Below are 20803 nucleotides of genomic sequence, written 5' to 3' on the forward strand. Positions count from 1 at the left end.
AATGTATAAGACTTGGACCTTGCTTGACTGCTAACTCATCTGTCCCCAAATCTTTGAAAAGCAGTGCCTCCAAATGGAAAACACAAGGTCCCTCTCTCATTTTTTGATTTAGAAGCCCCAGGAAAAAGTGTGGCAAAAGTCACACCGAAAAATCACACATTTGAGATCCTGTTTGACTTAAGTAGAAACTGAGATTTGCTAGAAACTTCTTGGATCAAAGAAGTGGTGGGGTAGGGTGGTGGTGCTGGGGGTGGAGTTAAATGGCAACTTCCCCAAGCAACCACAGAAGGGTCTACGAGAAAGTGTTTCTTTTTCTTAACGCCCACCCCTTACAAACCAGCAAGGAAAACACAGCAAGGAGACTGGTGGAGTGGCTCATGCTTATAATCCCAGCCCTCTGGGCAGCTGAGGTGGGAGGAAACCTTGAGCCCAGGAGTTCAAGACCAGCCTGGGCCAGATGGTGAGATCTCATCTCTACAAAAATAATTTTCTTTTCTTTCTTTCTTTTTTTTTTTTTTAGAAGGAGTCTCGCTCTATCGCCCAGGCTGGAGTGCAGTGATGACTACAGGTGCCCACCACCACACCCAGCTAATTTTTTTGTATTTTTAGTAGAGATGAGGTTTCACCATGTTAGCCAGGATGGTCTCTATCTTCTGACCTTGTGATCCGCCTGCCTCGGCCTCCCAAAGTGCTGGGATTACAGGCATGAGCCACCGCACCCAGCCAAAAATAAAAATTTTTAAAAATTAGTCGAGACCAGGCATGGTGGCTCACGCCTGTAATCTTAGCACTTTGGGAGGCTGAGGCTAGTGGATCACTTGAGGTCAGGAGTTCAAGACAAGCCTGGGCAATGCGGTGAAACCCTGTCTCTACAAAAAATACAAAAATTAGCCGGGTGTGGTGATGCATCCCTGTAGTCCCAGCTACTAGCGGGGCTGAGGTGGGAAGATCGCTTGAACCTGGGAGGTCGAGGCTGAAGTGAGCCAAGATTACAGAACTGCACTCCAGCCTCGGTGGCAAAGTGAGACCCTGTCTCGAAAAAAAAAAAAAAATTAGCCGGGCATGGTGGTGTGCACCTGTAGTCCCAGCTGCTTGAGTACTGAGTTACTGAGCCCTGGAGTTCAAGGCTGCAGTCAGCTATGACCATACTACTGCACTGCAGCCTAGGTGATAGAGAAAGACCCTGTCTCTATAAAAACAAAAACAAAACCCTGAAAACACAGCAAGGAGAACCATTATAACCATAGGCATTGCATGCAAAGGCTTTGGGGGACAAGATGACATCTAAGTTGAATTTTGCAGGACAAATGAATTAGAGGAGAGGAAAAGTGGTAAAGAGGACCATTTTTTCTTAAGATATAACTCATATACCATAAACATCACCCTTTTAAAGTGTATAGCTCAGTGTTTCTAGTATATTTACAAAATTGTGCAACCATCATCACTATCTCATTCCACAACCAGTAGTCATCACCCCCAAAAAATCCCATAGCATTAGGAGTCACTCCCCATTCTCTCCTCCTCCTAGCCCCTGGCAACTAATCTACTTTCTGTAACAAGATAATTTTTAAAACAGAGAAAACGCAAGCCTGCATGGTGATGAGGTAAAAGTTCTTCACAATTAATAAGAGTAGTTCAAAGGTATTCTTTCCCCATTTTAAAATCCAGATATGGTGAGGCCATCAGATCAGGAGACTGGCTGCCATTGAAAAGACAGTTTGTTATTCACAGTTCCCAAGAGGAGGCGCAGAGTATGTCATGCAGGGCCAGGTGGAGAAGCACCAGGGACAATCAGGATGGAGAAGGAGGGAAGAAAATGCATGGGCCAGAGCCTTTATTATGGTTTTTACAGGAAGAAACGGGCAGGGCAGGGTAGTCAGACTTAGAACTGAATAGTTTGAATAATTTCAGTGAACTCCAGACTGTAGGGGGTGGTCCCTAATTGTCCTGTACCTGGCCCAGTGTGATTTAGGGCAGGAGGCTAGTGTCCCAAACTGCAGGAGCCTAATGAAAGAAGGTGGATGGGAGGTATGGACACAGGATTGGTTGGTCTGCATATCAAAGGCATGTTCTAAAGCAGTCATTTGCTATCTCTAGGAATTAGCTAATCTTGAGAGAAGCAGTCCCTTCCTGGAATGGAAAGGCCTCCAGATATCAAAGCACCATAAAGTGTGCAAAATAGAAAACATGATTGATACACACCACCCAACATCATCAGCTGGGATATATATATCAGGAGATCAGCCCAGTGTCTAATACAAAATGTTTACACCTGTTTTTGCTTCTTCTTTCTAAACTTAAATATGTTTAGTTTCATTTTAAGCAGTAAGATCCATGAAATCATGGGGCTGATATACTTAGTACATTTTCCTTTTTTTTGTTGAGACAGAGTCTCACTCTGTCTCCCAGGCTGGAGTGCAGTGGCACGATTTTGATTCACTGCAACCTCTGCCTCCTGGGTTCAGCAGTTCTCGTGCCTCAGTCTCCCAGGTAGCTGGGATTACAGGTGCGGCACCACCACACCGGGCTAATTTTTAGTATTTTTAGTAGAGACAAGATTTCACCATGTTGGCCAGGCTGGTCTCAAACTCCTGGACTCAAGTGATCTGCCCACCTCGGCCTCCCAAAGTGCTGGGATTATAGGCGTTGAGGCACCATGCCCAGCTACCTCGTATATTTTTTAAGTGCATATTAAAGTAAGTACATAGCAAAATTACCTAAATAGTGTCACACAGCACTCATGTTTTGCATGTCCCAGAATGAGACGCATTGATCTAGTTCAACTTCTTCATTTTATGGAGGACAAATTTAAAGCCAGAAAGGACAAGTGACTTGCTCAGGGTCATATAACTATTTCTGGCAAAAGACGAATTAGAATCCATTACCCTTGACTCCCCATTCCAATGCATATTCTCCTCTGTGCAATTCAAATTTCACTGGTGTTTACAGAAAGCAAGGCAACCACTTTGAGTCACTCTTACCAGAGACCTGCTGTGCTATTCTAATAATTTCATGGTCCAGTCATCTGTTCAGAACTAACAGTGTCATTTGCACAAAAACAAAAGCACCTCTTCTGGTTTGTTTATCTGTGTTCTTCATTCTCTACTGCAAGTCACTATGGAGTGGGAAGGAAGGTCTTCTAACTGGATTTCAGATTTCCAGTAACTGATGGAACCCTTGCTCTGAGAACTGGGCCAGGAGAACAGAAGTATAATCCTGTTCTCAACAAAAGTCGAGTTCAATTCATACATTAAAAAGATCAGCATCTAGGCTGCGCGCGGCAGCTCACTTCTGTAATCCCACCACTTTGGGAGGCCAAGGCAGCTGGATCACTTGAGCCCAGGAGTTCGGGACCAGCCTGAACATCATGGGGAAACCCTGTCTCTACTAAAAATACTAAAAAAAAAATTAGCCGGGTGTGGTGGTGCCGCACTTGTAATCCCAGCTACCTGGAAGGCTAAGGCACAAGACTTGCTTGATCCCAGGAGGCGGAGGCTGCAGTGAGCCGGGAGATCGCACCACTGTACTCTAGCCTGGGGAACAGAGCAAGACTGTCTCAAAAAAAAAAAAAAAAAAAAAAAGATTAGCATCTAAAGAAGGAAATGCCATGAAAGCCACACTATAGAAGATTTCAAAAAGTACATAAGCGCATAGATAAAGGACTTGAAATTTTATGCATAAACGCCCATATATTTTACAAAGCAGGCAAGGAACTTCATTAATATAATGCATGACAAGAACCCATCCAGCCCACTTGGCAGGCTTTTCCTTGAGGTATCTGTGGTCTTGATAATGGTGAGAGCTGACACTGAGTCCTCACTTCCCACCAGGCATCTGTCTAAGCCCTCGGTACATGAAGAAGGCACTATGATTCTCTTCACTTTACAGAAAAGGCTACTGAGGTCAAGAGAGGTGAAGTAACTTGCCTAATGTCATACTCACAGTTAGTGGCAGAACTGGGATTCATACACTGGGATGTCTGACCCCCAAGGCCCAGGTCTTAGCCACACCATGTAAAGGACTCCTTTCCCAACACCGTGTCATCCCTTTTTCAAGAAATTCATGTGCTTTGTGTCTGGGCACCTAACTCAAATTGAACTGCCTTGAAAATATTGAAATATCAAGACTTAGAACTATTTCTGGCACAGATGCTCAACATGAAACAGCTCCAGGGCCACTAAATAGACTGCAGCTCAGGCAGGCCTGCTGTCGATATTGATTGGTTTCCTTGCTACCCTGTTTTGGTTCTTTCTTATTCAGTAGAAAGTTCATTCGGAATTACTAGAAGGCCCTTGGCCCTAGCTCCCTCCACAAATTCAGGATGAAGTTTTGTGTGTCATTTCCTAATGAAATAATTACAAGTCTAATACTATTGCTGTATTAAGGGTTTGCTCAGTTTGGTTGCAGGTGGAGACTCAGGGGGAGGAACTGATTTTCTGTTTTTAAGGATTTAGAAAATGTTTTCTTACTCCTTTACCTTCTTCCACCCTTTCAGCTGCAAGTGGTTCCCCCTCAACTAATTCAGGCCACTCTTCAACTCCTAAAACTATTCGATTTCAGCACTAGGAAGAGTATTACCAATGTCTAGCCCAGTGCTCACATCTACTATTAGTATTTTGATATTAACAATAAAACTTCATTGCTTATATTTATGATATACAATGTTTTGTTGTTGTTGAGATTTTTGGTTTGTTTTTTTTTTTGAGACAGGGTCTCACTCTGTCACCAGGGTGGAGTGCAGTGGTACAATCATGGTTCACTGCTGCCTCAGCCTCCTGGGCTCAAGCCATCCTCCCATCTTAGCCTTCTAAGTAGCTGGGACCACAGGCGTCTGCCACCACACACTCGGCTAATTATTTATTTTTTTTTTTTAGAGATGAGTTCTCCTTATGTTACCCAGGCTGGTCTCAAACTCCTGAGCTCAAATGATCCTCCCACTTCAGCCTCTCAGAGTGCTAGGATAACAGGTGTGAGCTACCATGCCCAGCCGATGATAGATTTCTTGTTGTGCGTTACATTAATGTAATTCTGTGCCACTTTTGTAAAATATTATGATATGTATACATAAATGTCCAAACCCTGCAACTAAGCTCAATAAATTAGAGTAAATATAAGGTTATCCCTATCAAAACATCACTTATCACTTATATTCTGATGTGATTTTTTGTTTTTTATTTTGAGACAGGGTCTCACTCTGTTGCCCAGGCTGGAGTGCAATGGCACGTTCACAGCTCACTGCAACCTTGACCTCCTGGGCTCAAGTGATCCTCGCACCTCGGTCTTCCGAGTAGCTGGGGCTATGGTGCATGCCACCGCACCCAGCTCAGATGAGGATACTTTTTTCCTTTTTTCATTTCTTTTTTTTTGAGACAGGGTCTTACTCTGTTGCTCAGGCTGGAGTGCAGTGGCACATTCTTGATTCACTGCATCCTTGACCTCCTGGGCTCAAGTGATCCTCCTACCTCAGCCTCCCGAGTAGCTGGGACTATAGGCACATGCCATCATCCCCAGCTATTTTGTCTGTTTTTGGTAGAGACAACGTCTCCCTATGTTGCCCAAGCTGGCTTGGACTCCAGGGCTCAAGCGATCCACCCACCCCAGCTTCCCAAAGTGCTGAGACTACAGGTGTGAGGCACTGCACCCGGCCTGATTTTTTGATGGGGAGAGGAAATAATGTTATTTCTAGAGTGCTGGAAATTTCCCCAAACCTAGATTATGCCCGTCAGTGAGTGGAAGATGGGAACATTCTCCATCAAGCATGTCATGGTGAGAAAAAGTAAAGTTTGGAGCTGTTTTTGCTCAACCTCCTCATTGAACGGATGATGAAACTGAAGCTCAACGAGCTTAGATAAGTTAATCAAGGTCACCTGGCTGAATCAAGAACATGCAGGGACAAAAAGCCAATGTTTCTATGTAGCCGGGAAATAGAACCATAGCCCAAACGGAGCTGCAGCTCAAGAGAGGCCAGTCAGCTCCTGGTTTCTAGTGCAGTGGTGTCCAATAAATGTCATTAGCAAATTGAGGTCTGTACTTGTTTCCTGTTGCCGTAAAAATTACCACAGTTTTAGTGGCTAAACAACACATTTATTATCCTACAGTTCTGGAGTTCAGATGCTGGACATGGGTCTCACTGGGCTACAATAAGGTATTGGTGGGGCTGTGTTCTTTCTGGAGGTTGTGGGAGAGGATCCTTTGCTCATTTGGGTTGTTGGCAAACTTCAGTTCTTCACAGTTGTAAAACTGAGGTCCTAGTTTTGTTTTAATTTTTTTTTCTGGCTGTAAACTGAGAGCCCTTGCCAGCTTCTAGGGATGATTGCATTCCTTGGCATTTAGCCCTATTTTCTATCTTCAAAGCCAGGAATGGCAGGTCAAGTCCTTGTCATTCTGCATCTCTCCCACCTTTCTTCCACAGTCCTACCTTCCTCTGACCACAGCTTCCAAGGTTTCTCCCTTTTAAGGACATGTGATTAAATTGGGCCCCTCTGGGTAATTCAGGATAAACTTCTAATCTCAATAGCCTTAACCTTGATCATATCTGCAAAGTCCCTTTTGCCATGACATGCCCATGGGTTCCAGGGACTAGGATGTGGGCATCTCTAGGGGCCACTATTCTGCATGCCAACCCAGTCCCTCCAGGACTTTGCCTCTACCCCAAAGAGGAAACAGGTTGGGCCTCCAGCTCTCCAACTAACTACTCAGCTGTCATAACTGGCCTCCTTCCTTCCTTAATTCCCCCTTTCAATGGAAGTGTATTAACTTCCTCCAAAACACAAGATTAACAATATCAGTTCTCTGTTCAAAATATGGGGTGGCTCTTCCTCATCCACATAATTGAATGTAACTCCTCACCCTGGCCTTCAAGGCTTTTGGGGCTTTGGTGATACTTTCAGCCTTCCTTTCACTCATATCATCACAATTCACTCTTGCAAACTATTTTCTTTTGTCAAAATGAACCACTTGCAACCGAGTGACCAGCTCAAACCAATTAACATTGCTTAAGCTGTTACAGATGGCACAAAATTGCAAGTCATGTCACTCAGGCACATGCAATGAAAACTAATTGTTAACACCACCAGCTTGGCAGATCAGCTGCATTGGTATCACCTGGGACTACTTAGAAATGCCTTAAAAGCTTGACCCCCCGGCCACCCCGCCCCTATAGAGGAGATACATTTGAGCACTGCCTCCTGTCTGCTTGCTCGTCAACTCTCAATAAAGCTTTTACTTATCTCAAAAGTCAGTGCCATAAGTATTGGTTTCTGTGTGCATCACCCAGCGAGCCCAGTGCTCAGTAACACTCCAAATGCATCAGACACTTTCTCACTTCTGTATTTTTGTCAACATTATTTTCTCTGCCTGGAGCATCCTTATCCCTTCCTGTCTGCATTTCCAAATCCTAAAGTTTTCCACGCTCAACTCAAATGTCACCACTGCTTTGAAACCTTCCCTGTTTTCTCCCACCACCTTAAAGGCTAGAAATACATTTTTCTTCTAATTTCTCAGGGCCCTCATCTGTCCATTTTTGTTGACACTAAGCACATTTGGTTATCTGTTAGAACAAATTACACCAACACGTAGTGGCCTAAAACTATGATCATTTTTATATTTCATAATTCCGAGTCAAAACTTAGGTCAGGACAAAACAGGGCTGGCTTATCATTGCTCCATGATTTCTGGAGCCTCACCTGAGTGGAACTGGGCATCCCTCTTGCCCATTCTCTTTCCAGAGCTTCTCCACATGCCTAGCATGTACTTCCACATAGCATGGTATCCTCAGGTTAGTGGGCATTTGTACATGGTAGCTCCAGGCTCCAACAGACCAAAATGGAAGCTGCTAATCCCTTTAAAGGCAGCCTGGAGCTGACATAGCATCATTTCTGCCTTACTTTAATTCCCAAAGCAGTCATATGCCAGCTTTCAAGGGAAGGAGAAGTGGACCCTCACCATTCTACAGGAAGGGTATTAAATAATTTGAGGACATCTCATAAAGGACAGAAATCATTGCCTAGGTACTTAGATGTATACCTGATCTTTTCTCCAAGGCTGTGAGTTCTGGTGTATGATTTATTTTGTAGCTCCCATGTTGCCTAATGCAGTGCTTTGCCTGTAACAGGGGTGCAGTAATTTTTGTTGTATTAATGAACAAATGTGTTTAATAGATTCTTCTAGCCAAAGGCAATCACCCCTAGTTTTAAATTCTGCAGAGTGAAATAAAAATTGGGGGGCTAGAGGTCACTGGAGAGATTTTGAAAATAGATGACTATGTTCTTTGGAGGACAGACTATAGGCATGATTCTATAGTCTTTATAATGTGAATTATGGGTAATCAATTTGGAGTTGTATTGAACCAATCTCTATAATTAGATTCCAATGAAGCACCTGCTTTCTGTCAAACTTCAGTTAATGAGTGGGCATATTACACAGAAACCCTTTTCACATCGATTTTCAATGCTGCTTAATAGTCTGTTTTGCTGAGTCAATCAAAATTTAAATCTGTAATAACAAAATAAAATTCTTGCCATTAAGTTAGTTTTCATCAGCTCTCTGCTCTGAGGTTACATAATATCAGCTTTTTGAAATTACAACCCTTGTTTAAATATATAGTGTTCCTTCTGAAATGCCGTCTGCCGCAGCTCTTCCAATTTTAACCATCATTATATCAGGAAAAAAACTGCTAACTTTCTTTCTTGTAATAAGAACCTTGAAAAGGTTTTGCAGAAATGAAAAATACATTTAACAATAGTAATACAATAATTATAATAAGGTTATTAGTTTTATATAAAGAAAATGATTAAAAGGTAACGTGAAGAGTAAAAAAGCATGAACTTGAAAAAAGGTACTCCTAAATTCAAATCCTAGCTCTTCTACTTCTTAGAAAATTGCCTAATTACTCCAAGCTATTTTTTCCTCATCTGCAAAACAGAGCTACTAATATCTAACTCACAGGGTTGTTGAAATGATTAAAAGGACAGTGTACATTTCTAGCATGTTGAGAGTGTTCAGTAAGAGTTAGCTATTATCATTTTTATTGATTAATGGTTACTTAGTAAGGATACTGTCTCTAAAGAAGGGGAGGAGGAGGAAGGAGAAAGGGAGGATAAAGGGGAAGAATGCATAAAATTATGAAAGGCAAGTACAGAAGAGCCAGGAGGGGTAAGGGACATATGTGGAAATGCGCTGGGGGCATTGGTGGGGATAAGTGACGTCTTCTCAAAGGATGTTGGCCCCGAAGCGTTTGATGGAGAAAGGGAATATATAAACAGGCAGTGGTGAGACCATACATGACAACAGAATCCTGAGCCACAATCTTTGTAGCAACTGCCTTGGGAAGCCAAACCACAACCTCTGCAGCAGCCACTTCAGGAAACCAAACCACAATCTATGCAGTCAGGACTCGGTCAACGACTGCCAAGTTCTCTATTTTTTGTCCCCACTTCCAACTCAAGACCAACCAGAACCAGGCACGGTGGCTCACGCCTGTGATCCCAGCACTTTGGGAGGTCGAGGAGGGTGGATCACCTGAGGCTGGGAGTTTGAGACCCAGCCTGACCAACATGGAGAAACCCCATCTCTACTAAAAATACAAAATTAGCCGGGCATGGAGGTGCATGCCTGTAATCCCAGCTACTCGGGAGGCTGAGGCAGGAGAATCACTTGAACCTGGGAGGCGGAGGCAGTGGTGAGCCGAGATCATGCCATTGCACTCCAGCCTGGGCAACAAGAGCAAAAACTCCATCTCAAAAAAAAAAAAAAAAGACCAACCAGAAAAAGCCAAATATGGTCTCAAACCAATCACATAAAATGCCCCACTTCCTGTGGGCATGACCCCAGCTGCCCTATGCCTACAACTTCCAATCAGAGCACACCTGAAGTTTTCCCTTATTCTCTCAATAAAGACACCCCTGGCAGTCTTTGAGTCTCTGCCAGATGCAAGTGATGGTGGCTGACTCCCTTGTGTATTCATTTCTCAGAGCTGCCATAAGAAGTTACAAGTTTGGTGGCTTAAACAACAGAACTTTATTCTCTCACAGTTCTAGAGGCTAGAAGTCTGAAGTCAAGGTGTCGGCAGGATCGTGCTCTCTCTGAAGACTCTAGGGGACAATCTGTCCCTTGTCTTTCTCTTAGCTTGTAGTGTTGCTGGCAATCAGCATTCCTTGGCTCGTAGATGCATTGCTCCAATACCCACCCCATCATCACATGATGTTCTCCCTCTGTCTCTGGGTCCCAACCCATCTTATAAGGACACCAGTCACCGTGGATTATGGGCCCAGCCTACTCCAGTACAATCTCACCTTCACTAATTACATCTGCAAAAACACTGATTCCAAAGAAGATCACATTTGGAGATTCTGGGAAGGACATGAATTTTGAGGGGACACTGTGCAGCCCAGTAAACCTTGCTGTAGCCAACTCCAAATGAACAGTTCTTTATTCCCACACGGCTTGTGAGGACAGCAGCAGACAGCTGGCAAGTCAAGGGGACAGAACAGTGGGGAAATCATAGGCCATGCAGCAGGGTAAGCTACTGCCACAATGAACACTCCCCACAATTCAGAGGCTTTGTGCATCACGTCTACTCCTCTCTCAGATCATAGTTCATGACGAGGGTGTGGTGGGTGGGTGGGGAGTCCATGCAGTGGCTACTTAGGGATCCCTACTTCTCTTCCTTGACTCATTTCACATCTACTCATAGTTCACCAGCCTGAACTCAGTGCGACCCCACCTGTTCCAAGGGAGGCAGGGACATGTATCATAGCCAGGTGCCCAATAAGAGGTCACATATCAGTGGTGGTCTGAAGCCAAATTGTGGAGAAGAGAAAGGCTCGTCTCCTCTGTCCATGCTCCGCTGCCCTACGGCCAGATGTACCAGGACCCCCAAACTGCAAGCTTCACAAGGGACTCCTCTGAGGATCACTATCTAAACTATGCCAACCTTCTGGACCATCCTTTCCATGGTCTCTCTTTACAATATGACAGTGAGCAGTTTATAAAGGATGAAGGTGTAATGTGTTAGTCCTCTGAAGGGGCACTTGCAATTTACCAAGAGATGTAGATTTCCCCCCAAAGAAATGAATCTCTAATAGTAAAATCACAGCTCTCAGAAGCAAAGCATGTGAGGTAGTAGGGAGAGGAGGGCCCTTCTAATCACAGAGAGTGATCTAATCACATCCTGTACCTAAGGGTCGATCAGCCCAGAAGGGCTTCATCAGAAGGGGCTTAGTGGCCAGGTGTATGGATTTTAAATAGGCTCCAAACGGTTTCCCAGCTTATCTACTTACCAGCTGTATGAACTGGCACATGCTTCTTTTAACATCTCTGATGCTTGGTTGCCTCATCCATGAAACAGGGCAATAATAGAACCCACTTCACTGGTTGCCTCTAAGAATTAAATTAGGTAAGACACAAATTATGCACGCAATGAGTGGTAACCATTGGTAGCCAGAAAGAGCAGCTTACTTGGTATTTTTTCAGTGATAATGGAAAAACTTAAATTTGAAAATCCCACCTTCTCAGTATCTTAGTATCTAAATACGTTGTCCAACACACACATCCTCCTGATCAACTGGGAGCCCCAGCATGGGGAGACCCTCCTGTCTTCATCTTTGTACTCCCCTCCACTGTGCCCCCTGCCCGCCCGCCTGTCACTTTCTATGGAGCCAGTGTGTATCAAAGCTCAATTAAAGCTCTGGGTGCTAGGGAACAAGAAAGTGACCCTTGAGTCATTTTAACGACTTATAATTAATGTAATAAGAGCAACATTGTTAATGCACTAAGGAAAACAGGCCTGTCTGCCAGAGAAACAAGCAGATCTTCACTTTGGAATCCTACACTTAGACATTGCTGCTTTCGCCTTAATTCTCAAGGCACCCTTTGGGACTTTGTTGGCTGAAATAGAATTGCAGAGAACACAGCATTCATCATCAGGCCTCAGGTGACAGGCCTCTTAGGCAGCACCGTTGCTGTCATTTTTTTTTTTTTAAACAAAACTCCCTTCAGCCTGAGAGTTCATGTAGTAAAGTCCACATGGGACGAACACCACCTGGGACCCAGTGGACATTTGGAGAGTCAGTCATATGTCAGAGCTGCACTCCCTGAAATGCTGAGATCCACTCCCATTCCACATTCCATCTGCAATTGGGATGAAGTCCTTGATATGGTTTGGCTGTGTCCCCACCCAAATCTCATCTTGAATTAGAGTTGCCATAATCCCCATGTGTTGTGGAGGGATCAGGTGGAGACAATGGAATCATGGGGGCCGGTTTTTCCCATGCTGCTCTCGTGATAGTGAATAAGTCTCATGAGATCTGATGGTTTTATAAAGGGCAGATTTCAGCGATAATGGAAAACTGCACATGCTGTCTTGCCTGCCTCTGTGTAAGACGTGCCTTTGGCCCTCCTTCGCCTCCCACCATGACTGTGAGGCCTTCCCCAGCCATGTGGAACTGTGAGTCCATTAAACCTCTTTCCTTTATAAATTACCTAGTCTCAGGTATTTCTTCACAGCAATATGAAAATAGGCCAATACAGTCCCCTCTTAAAAGTCCTCAGTGGGAATGAAACAGAGAGCTGCTCTTTTCAGTATGGTTTAAGGAAAACTTCTAGCAGATAGATGAACATCGTAGGGTTTGCCCCATCTGTGCTGCTTGGCTGACCCTGGGGGCCTTGGAAGAAGCTTCTCCGGTCGTCGTGGGGCCCCCATGGCTCCTGCTTACAAAAGTTTTAACAGCCTACATTTGTTCTCTCACGTACATGCTAGTGCCAGTGTATAAGGAGACTGTTTTCTTCATACTCCAGGTAGGCATAATTTAACAACTGTTTTAATGTCTTATTTATTTACATAAGAAAAAAATCATGGCCATGTGCAATGGCTCATGCCTGTAATCCCAACACAATGGGAGACAGAGGAGGGAGGAATGCTTGAGGCCAGGAGTTTGAGACCAGCCTGGGAAACAGTGAAGCCCCGTCTCTACAAAAAAACAAAATACTAAAAGTAGCTGGGCATGCTGGTATGCACCTGTAGTCCCAGCTACTCAAGAGGCTGTGGTGGGAGAATTGCTTGAGCACGAGAGGTCGAGGCTGTAGTGAGCCATAACCACACCACTGTACTCCAGTCTGGGTGACGGAGCAAGTCGCTGTCTCAAAATGATTGTTTAAGCTTTTCATAAGGACATGTAGAAGTCCTTAGTTTTGTCCAAGATGAAAATTTCACTTTCTGAATAATGGGTATGCCTAACAGCTGTTGAGTCACTTGTTTGAGCCCACTCCCACTATGTGGAATGTATTTTCCTTTCAATTAATCTGTTCTTTTCTTCCACTGAAAAAAAAAAAAAAAGGATGCCTAACTCCAAGAATTATGTACATTATTCACCTGTCACCATCCTAATTCATATCCTATTCGTGTTGTTTGTACACAGGAGACTATTCTATTCTAGTAAAGAGAAATCAGGCTTTGTTTTGTGTTTTTCCTACAACTTAAAATTCCTGTGGGCAGTAGTTGGGTAATATTTTATCTTTGTAGTCGCTTAGCTTAGCATTGTAAGGAAATGTGAGTTGTACTACAGGAGATGGGAGAGCTTTGCCTAGTCATTTACTCAATTACTCACCCTATGATGTGCCATTTACCATTTAGACACGGAAGAAACAGCGAAGAGCAGCACAGACAACCTCCTTGCTCTTGTGGAACTTATATTCTAGCACAGGAAGACCCACTCTATGCAAAGAAACTAAGTATGAATATGAAAATCTTAAGATAATAAGCGCTATTCATTTTTTAAGCTGATGAGAAAGAGATGACTAGGAGGAGGAAAGAGGCAACTTTAGCCAGGGAAGTCAGGAAAGGCCTTTCTGAGAAGCCAGGAGCTGAGCTGAGCAGAGCTGGAGGCACGAGAAAGAGCTGTCTGTGAGGTTCAAGGCAGAGTTTGGCAAATGATGACCCCCAACCAGATCCCACCCTCCATCAATTCAGATAGAGGGAACAACACATGCTAAGTCCCAGCACAAGGACCAGGAGGACAGCAGAGAGGGTGGAATTACAGGTGGAAGATGGTCCCTGAGAGATAAGCAAAGGGCAGATCCTATGGGACACAGTATATTTTTTGTCATCTCATCATATGCTACCATATGTTATGGGTAAGATGCTTTTGTCTAGTCTACCTCAAAACAATTTCTAGTAACAGAAAGCAAGGCCTATGTCTTATCATTGTAACTGACAAACTCTACCCCATCTTCCTTGAACGACTTGGCCTGGGGGCTCACGAATCCATCACTTGCCACCCTATTGCTTAGAGCAGAGGTTTACCAACTAGAACAGATGAGCCTCATCTCAGCTCTGCTACTTACAGCGGTGTGAACTTGGGCAAGTTATTTAACTTCTCTGTGCTGCAGTTTTCCTCACCTGCAAAGTGGCGCTGCTACTACCCAACTCAAGGATTTTGTGAAGATGCAATACATGTAAAGCACACAGTAAGTGCAGCTGCTATTGCTATTATTGAGCAGAACACTCACTGGGCACATTAAATGTGGATGCCTGGTCCCACCTCTAGATATCTAGATTCAGTAAATCTGGAGTGGGGCACAGAAATCTGCCAGGAGGTGTGGAAGTCACACATTGAGAAATACTGGCCCAGGAAGGCAGGTGTGGGACCATCTCGTCTGGCAACCTGACCTAGCCTCAGGCATTGATAAACAGTAGCTGTCTATCATTGAATGGGTAGATACTTTAAGGGGGTGGGGTGGGATATTTTCCTACGCAAGCTCAAACCTGAGGTTGAGCAAAGAACAGAGGTGGAGGTAAGGATAGAAATGGGTTGGGCCTCAAATCAATCCTACTCTGTGATGACAATATTAAGTACTCTCCATTGTAGGCAGAGCCCTCTGCAGATTAAGTTGGGATATGGACAAGAGGCAGGGAAATACTGGGTACAAGAGGGTGGTTCCCTGGCAAAGGCCCCACCCTCAAGCCTGGATATCCATGGCCCTCAGTGAGAACAGGCATTTCCGTTTTTGTGCCCAAAAAGCTGCCTTTTGGCCCCTCACACCCCGTATCCTGCCCACATATAAATCCCAAACTCTACGCTCTAGAGCAGACCTGCAGACCAGCAGACCAACAGACCAGCGACAGCAGAACGATGCGAGACAGAAAGAGAGGAATGACGTGGCAGAGAGAGAAGAGGGACCTCTGGATGCTGAGGGGAGTTTGGCCGGGGACGGTAGGAGAAGAGTCCAGCTGCTGGGCAGTCAAACTCCAGGGGAAGACCACCTTCCCATTCCATCCCCTTCTGGCTCCCCATCCATCTCACTGAGAGCCACCTCCACCACTCAATAAAACCTTGCCCTAATCCTTCTAGGCCACATATGATCTGATTCTTTTGGGACACTGGACAAGAGTTCAGGATACAGAAGGCTGTCACACTGGCCCTCTGCCCTTGCGGTAAGGCAGAGGGTCCATCGAGCTGATTAACACACAAGCTGTCTGCAGATGGCAAAGCTGAAAGAGCTTGGTAACACTGGAGTGCAGGCACCCACCCCTAGACACTACCACAGAGCTGAGAGACCAAAGCACTCACCCCAGCCTCTGTACCTGCCCATCCTCATGTTTCCCCTAGGGGTTTGAGCTATGGGGGTGACTGAACAGGTGAGTCACACCCTTGTTGCATGTCCTGTGAGGGGAATCAGGGAACTCTCCTGTTTCAGTTGTATATAGAAAAATAGTTCTGTTCTGTAATTCTCATTAATCTCTTGTGTTTATCTCCATTCTTATCCTGTGGATGTCAGTCCTTGGATTTCACTTCATGGGGAGGATATTACAAAGGGAGACAAGGCTTCCTCTCTTTCTCTGTGCCCCATTAGGTAGAGCTACAGGGGCCAGGGAGGTAAATGAGTGGGGTGGGACCGGTGTGAGACAACAGAGAGTGGTGAGGACTATGGTGAACCCAAGAGCACAGGCTGTACCTAAAGGGCTGGTGGCTCCTTCCCTCCTGCCAATTGTTGTCACACAGAAATTCAGACCAAGAATAGTCAGATATTCCTATTTTCCAAAAGAAGCCAGATATCCAGATTTTTGTGCAATATATTTCTCATTAATAAATGTTGGCAAGTAATTCATTTTTTTAAAACCCCATGCGGGCCAAACAAAACACATCTGCTGGCTGGATCCAGCCTGTGGGTGGGCTTTCAATTTGCAAACTCCGGTCTAGACTGAATAATTCCAGCTTTGGGACCTATGCTGACATTGTCCACCCACACCCCTACCCCTCCTCTACTCCATGGCCTGGTAGTGGGACAGGACCTATCCAAGGGCAAGGAGTCTCAATCCTAGCTGCACATTAAAATCACCTGGGGAAAGAAAAATATATACTGATGCCTAGGGCCCATATCCAGATATTCTGATTTAATTGGTCCAGGTAGTGCTCCTCAGTTAATATGGATTCATAGTTCAGCTCCACTGTATTTGCCAGAGATGGTCTTGGGACCAGGGTGCCCAGAAGTCTGAGAAACAATGCCAGGCTAGAAATCTCTGTTAAGGTATTGGATTTTCTCTCCTTTCCCCTTGTCTATGGAGAGCAGCTATATTAAGTTAAAAAGAGTTTGACATTATTAAAAGTTTTGTCTTTTAATTTCCATCACTGTCACTTCTAGGTCATCCCTAAATTCTCATATTCTAGAACAACTTTACAAGGTAGAGGTCTTGGTCCTGGTCTTGGTTTCAGTGGGGTCAAGAAGGGACAAGCTAAAGGTACCTTGCCCATCCTGCTCCCCTCCACTAATGTCCACATCGAGAAGCAGCATCCCATGGCAGGGCTGAGTTCGGAAGCTCCAGGTGACAGCCAGCAGGTCAAAGGGAAGATTCTGTAACATTGAGGAGCTGTGCCAGGCTGTCTCATGTAGGTTTAAGGCATACCACCTCGTTCCCAAACAGAGGAAAGTGACCCTTAACGTTGGGGCTGGGAGTTGATACTTGAGTGATAAATTATTTTTAATCTTTGATACTTAGCCAAGTGTTTGGTTCAAAGCGGTTTATAATTGTGTGTTGAAGGAATAGTGGAGGAGACAGTGAAAGAGAGAGTCAATGCCTGTCTTTATTGCTTTTCTGCCTTTTGAGGCAATTCCTACTCTTCTCATTCCCTCCCTATGAGTAAATGGGGGGTCTGTATGGGAACTGGGTCCACTAAACATTGTTTTGTATTAGCTGCTGTGCTTCCCAGCAAGTTCACAAGTTGCCAGGGTGGTTTCATACAAAGGCTTAACTCACATATATTAATTGGCCCTTAACACACAGGAAGACACCAGTGAGGTTTTATAGTGTGTGGAGGTTTTTTGAACCAGGAACCAGATTCCTAGCTTTCCCTGCACCCACTATTTTCCCTTTGAAGTCAACAGGAGCCCTGCTCGGGGTGTCTAGAGAGAAACAAGGATCTGGTCTAAGTGAATTGTTAGGAAAATGTATTAAAGTGCTAAAGGAAGATTAAGTTACCTAGAGAAAACACGCTTTGGCCAGAAGGAACTGCAATGAGAACCATCTGAAGGAGGTCCTGGGGTCAGAGAAAAGAAGAAAATGTATTTTTAAAATTCAATTAATGCATGCAGTTGCCTCAGAGGAAATAAGGACCCATTGTCCTTTGCATGTTTAAAATATAAATTGCCAATTAACAATGCTATTGGCAAATTGCTGTACAATTAAAAACATAGAAATGTTGTTTGAGGCAATTAGAATAATTGTCATATGTTAATTATGGGTTGATGGATTTTGCATGCTGCCAGCAATTACCTTTTGAGCCTGAGCTTTTCTGAACAGAATCCAAATCCATAAAGACATTGATATAATAAGAACTGTCTTCTTTGTTGGCGTGCCTGCCATATTTTTAGTGTCTTGTAAGGTATATAATTACCTTTAATTAGGTTTCCAGAAGAAAATGTTTAATATATGTTTGACTGGGTCATCATTAAAGAACCTTGTAACCAGTTTAAAAGGAGAGGAGAATAGGAGGAATACAGATTTGGGAGTCAGGCAAACCTTGGTTTAGATATTTACTAGCTGGGTACATTAGGCAAATTGCTCAACCTTTCTGAACCTTAAAGTAAAATGAGGAAAATATACCTTACAGCAATGCTAGGAGTATTATATGAGATAATGTTTATATATTCCTAAGCCAGGTGCTCAATAAAAGCAATGATTGTTTTTCTAGAAAGAGTGGAGATATGTTCTCAGGCTTGAGGCTCCTATTAACTCTTTTATTATAGTAAAATCCTTGAAGTTACTATGCTTGCAACTAGGACTGTCAAATGTGGCTATAAAGATTATGCCCTGCACAGCTTCTAGGGTAGTCACTGACATTGGAATCTATGTGACTAGTGCCCCCTGGGGTTGTGCAGTGAACAACCTTCACAACTATACATGGCCACTCTACTGGCAACCAGGATCCTAAGTTTATATCCTTTTTATTCTTGGTCCTCAGATAAGCATGTTCTGTTTTTGTTCATTAGACCTTCTCCGAGCTGGGCTTTTTCAGCAGTATTGATCGGCAATAAGCAGATTTCCACCTGCAGGCCTGCAGTATGTTTTTGTAAATAAAGTTTTATTGGAATGCACTTACACATATTCTAAATGAATAAGTTTTTATTCATGTTGCCTATGGCTGCTTTTGTGATACAATGGTGGAGTACAGTGGAGTTGACCCTTGAATAACTTGAGTTTGAACAGCGCAGGTCAACTTATACATGGGTTTTCTTCTGCCTCTGCCGCCCCTGAGACAGCAAGACCAACTCCTCCTCTCCATCCTCCTTCTTAGCCTACTCAGTGTGAAGACAAGAATGCAGACCTTGGCCGGGCGTGGTGGCTCACGCTTGTAATCCCAGCACTTTGGGAGGACGAGGTGGGCGGATCACGAGGTCAGGAGATCGAGACCATCCTGGCTAACACGGTGAAACCCGTCTCTACTAAAAATACAAAAAAATTAGCCAGGCGTGATGGCGGCGCCTGTAGTCCCAGCTACTCGGAGAGGCTGAGGCAGGAGAATGGCATGAACCCAGGAGGAGGAGCTTGCAGTGAGCCGAGATTGCACCACTGCACTCCAGCCTGGGCGACAGAGCAAGACTCCATCTCAAAAAAAAAAAAAAAAAGAATACAGACCTTTATGATGATCCACTAGCACTTAAGTACTAAATATATTTTATCTTCTTTATAATTTTCTTAATAATATTTTCTTTTCTTTCTTTTTTTTTTTTTTGAGAAGGGTCTCACCCTGTCACCCAGGCTCCAGAGTGCAGTAGTGCAATCACGGCTCACTGCAGCCTTGACCTCCCAGGCTCAGGTGATTCCCCCCACCTCAGCCTCCTGAGTAGCTGGGACTATAGACATGCACCACGATGCCCAACTAAATTTTTTACATTTCATTTATTTATTTTTTAATGTAGAGACACGGTTTCACTAAGTAGCCCAGGCTGGTCTCGAACTCCTTGGCTCAAGGGATTCTCCTGACTCAGCCTCCCAAAGTGCTGGGATTACAGGCATGACCCTCTGTTCCTGGTTCAATCTTATGATTTCAGATTCTCTCATCCACACCTCCCCAAACCCTCCGGTACCTTGTAGCAGTCATCTACTGACCCTTAAAGATTTTAACTCTTGACCCACTTTCACTCTGACTGTAATCTTTCTGTCATAATTCTTGGTAATTTTCATAACCACGCAAATGATATTTTCACTCTCCTGGCCTCCCACATTTTGAATCACATCATCTCCAGTGATTTTGTTTTCATTCATCATTTGACAAACATTTATTGAGTGCTTGACCTTGATCTTCTATTCTCAGCTGCTTGCTCTCACAGTCATACCTTACCTTGCTAATAATAGCAACCCCTTTACAATCAAGCATGCCTCTTTGCAGCCACATCTTCTATTTTACCTTCTCATGATTCCTTAAACCTCCATCATCTCTACCATTATTCTCCCTCTCAGCCAATGATCTTGCCTTCTATTTCACTAAGAAAATAGAAGTAATCAGAAGAGAATAGCAAGGCCAGACGCAGTCGCTCACACCTGTAATTCCAGCACTTTGGGAGGCCGAGGCAGGTAGATTACCTGAGGTTAGGAGTTTGAAACCAGCTCGGCCAACATGGTGAAACCCCATTTCTACTAAAATATACAAAAATTCGCTGGGTGTGGTGATGGTTGTCTTTAATCCCAGCTACTCGGGAGGCTGAGGCATGAGAATTGCTTGAAGCAGGGAGATGGAGGTTTTAGTGATCCAAGTTTATGCCATTGCACTCCAGCCTGGGCAACAAAAGTGAAACTCTGTTTAAAAAAAAAAAAGAGAGAGAATAGCTAGAAACTCCTACCACTATGGCTACCTGCTCTGTATAATGAGGCACAATTTATTTTATTATGCTTTGCAGATAATGCTTTAAAAAAAAATTGAAGGTTTGTGACAATCCTGCATCAAGCAAGCCTATCAGTGCCATTTTTCCTATAGCGTGTGTTCACTTTGTGTCTCTGTTGCATTTTGGTAATTCTCACAATATTTTTAACTATTTCGTTATTATTATGTCTGTTTTAGTGATCTGTGATCAGTGATATTTGATATTACTATTGTTATAGTGGGGAGACGCCACAAACCATGGCTTAGAAGATGGCAAACTTAACAGATAAATGTGGCATGTGTTCTGACTGCTCTAGCAGCCACCATTTCCCAGTCTCTCTCCCTCTTCTTGGACCTCCTATTTCCTGAGACACAACAATATTGCAATTAGGCCAACGAATAACTGTCCACGGGCCACCATGTGTTGAAGTGAAAGGAAGAGTCACGTG

The 20803-nt window shown here is 44.0% G+C and overlaps 1 long non-coding RNA gene across 2 annotated transcripts in view; it reads left to right on the forward strand.

Moving 5' to 3' along the window:
- LOC129471430 (uncharacterized) overlaps window positions 1–15195 on the forward strand; it is a 453095-nt gene extending 437900 nt beyond the window's left edge. For both annotated transcript variants that reach the window (XR_008653587.2, XR_010118670.1), the window contains one exon: window positions 15082–15195. This is a non-coding gene — a long non-coding RNA (uncharacterized lncRNA). The remainder of the gene's footprint in view (window positions 1–15081) is intronic.
- Window positions 15196–20803: the final 5608 nt, after the last annotated feature.

This window comes from Symphalangus syndactylus, chromosome 21, assembly GCF_028878055.3.
Source record: "Symphalangus syndactylus isolate Jambi chromosome 21, NHGRI_mSymSyn1-v2.1_pri, whole genome shotgun sequence".
Classification (NCBI taxonomy): Eukaryota; Metazoa; Chordata; class Mammalia; order Primates; family Hylobatidae; genus Symphalangus; species Symphalangus syndactylus.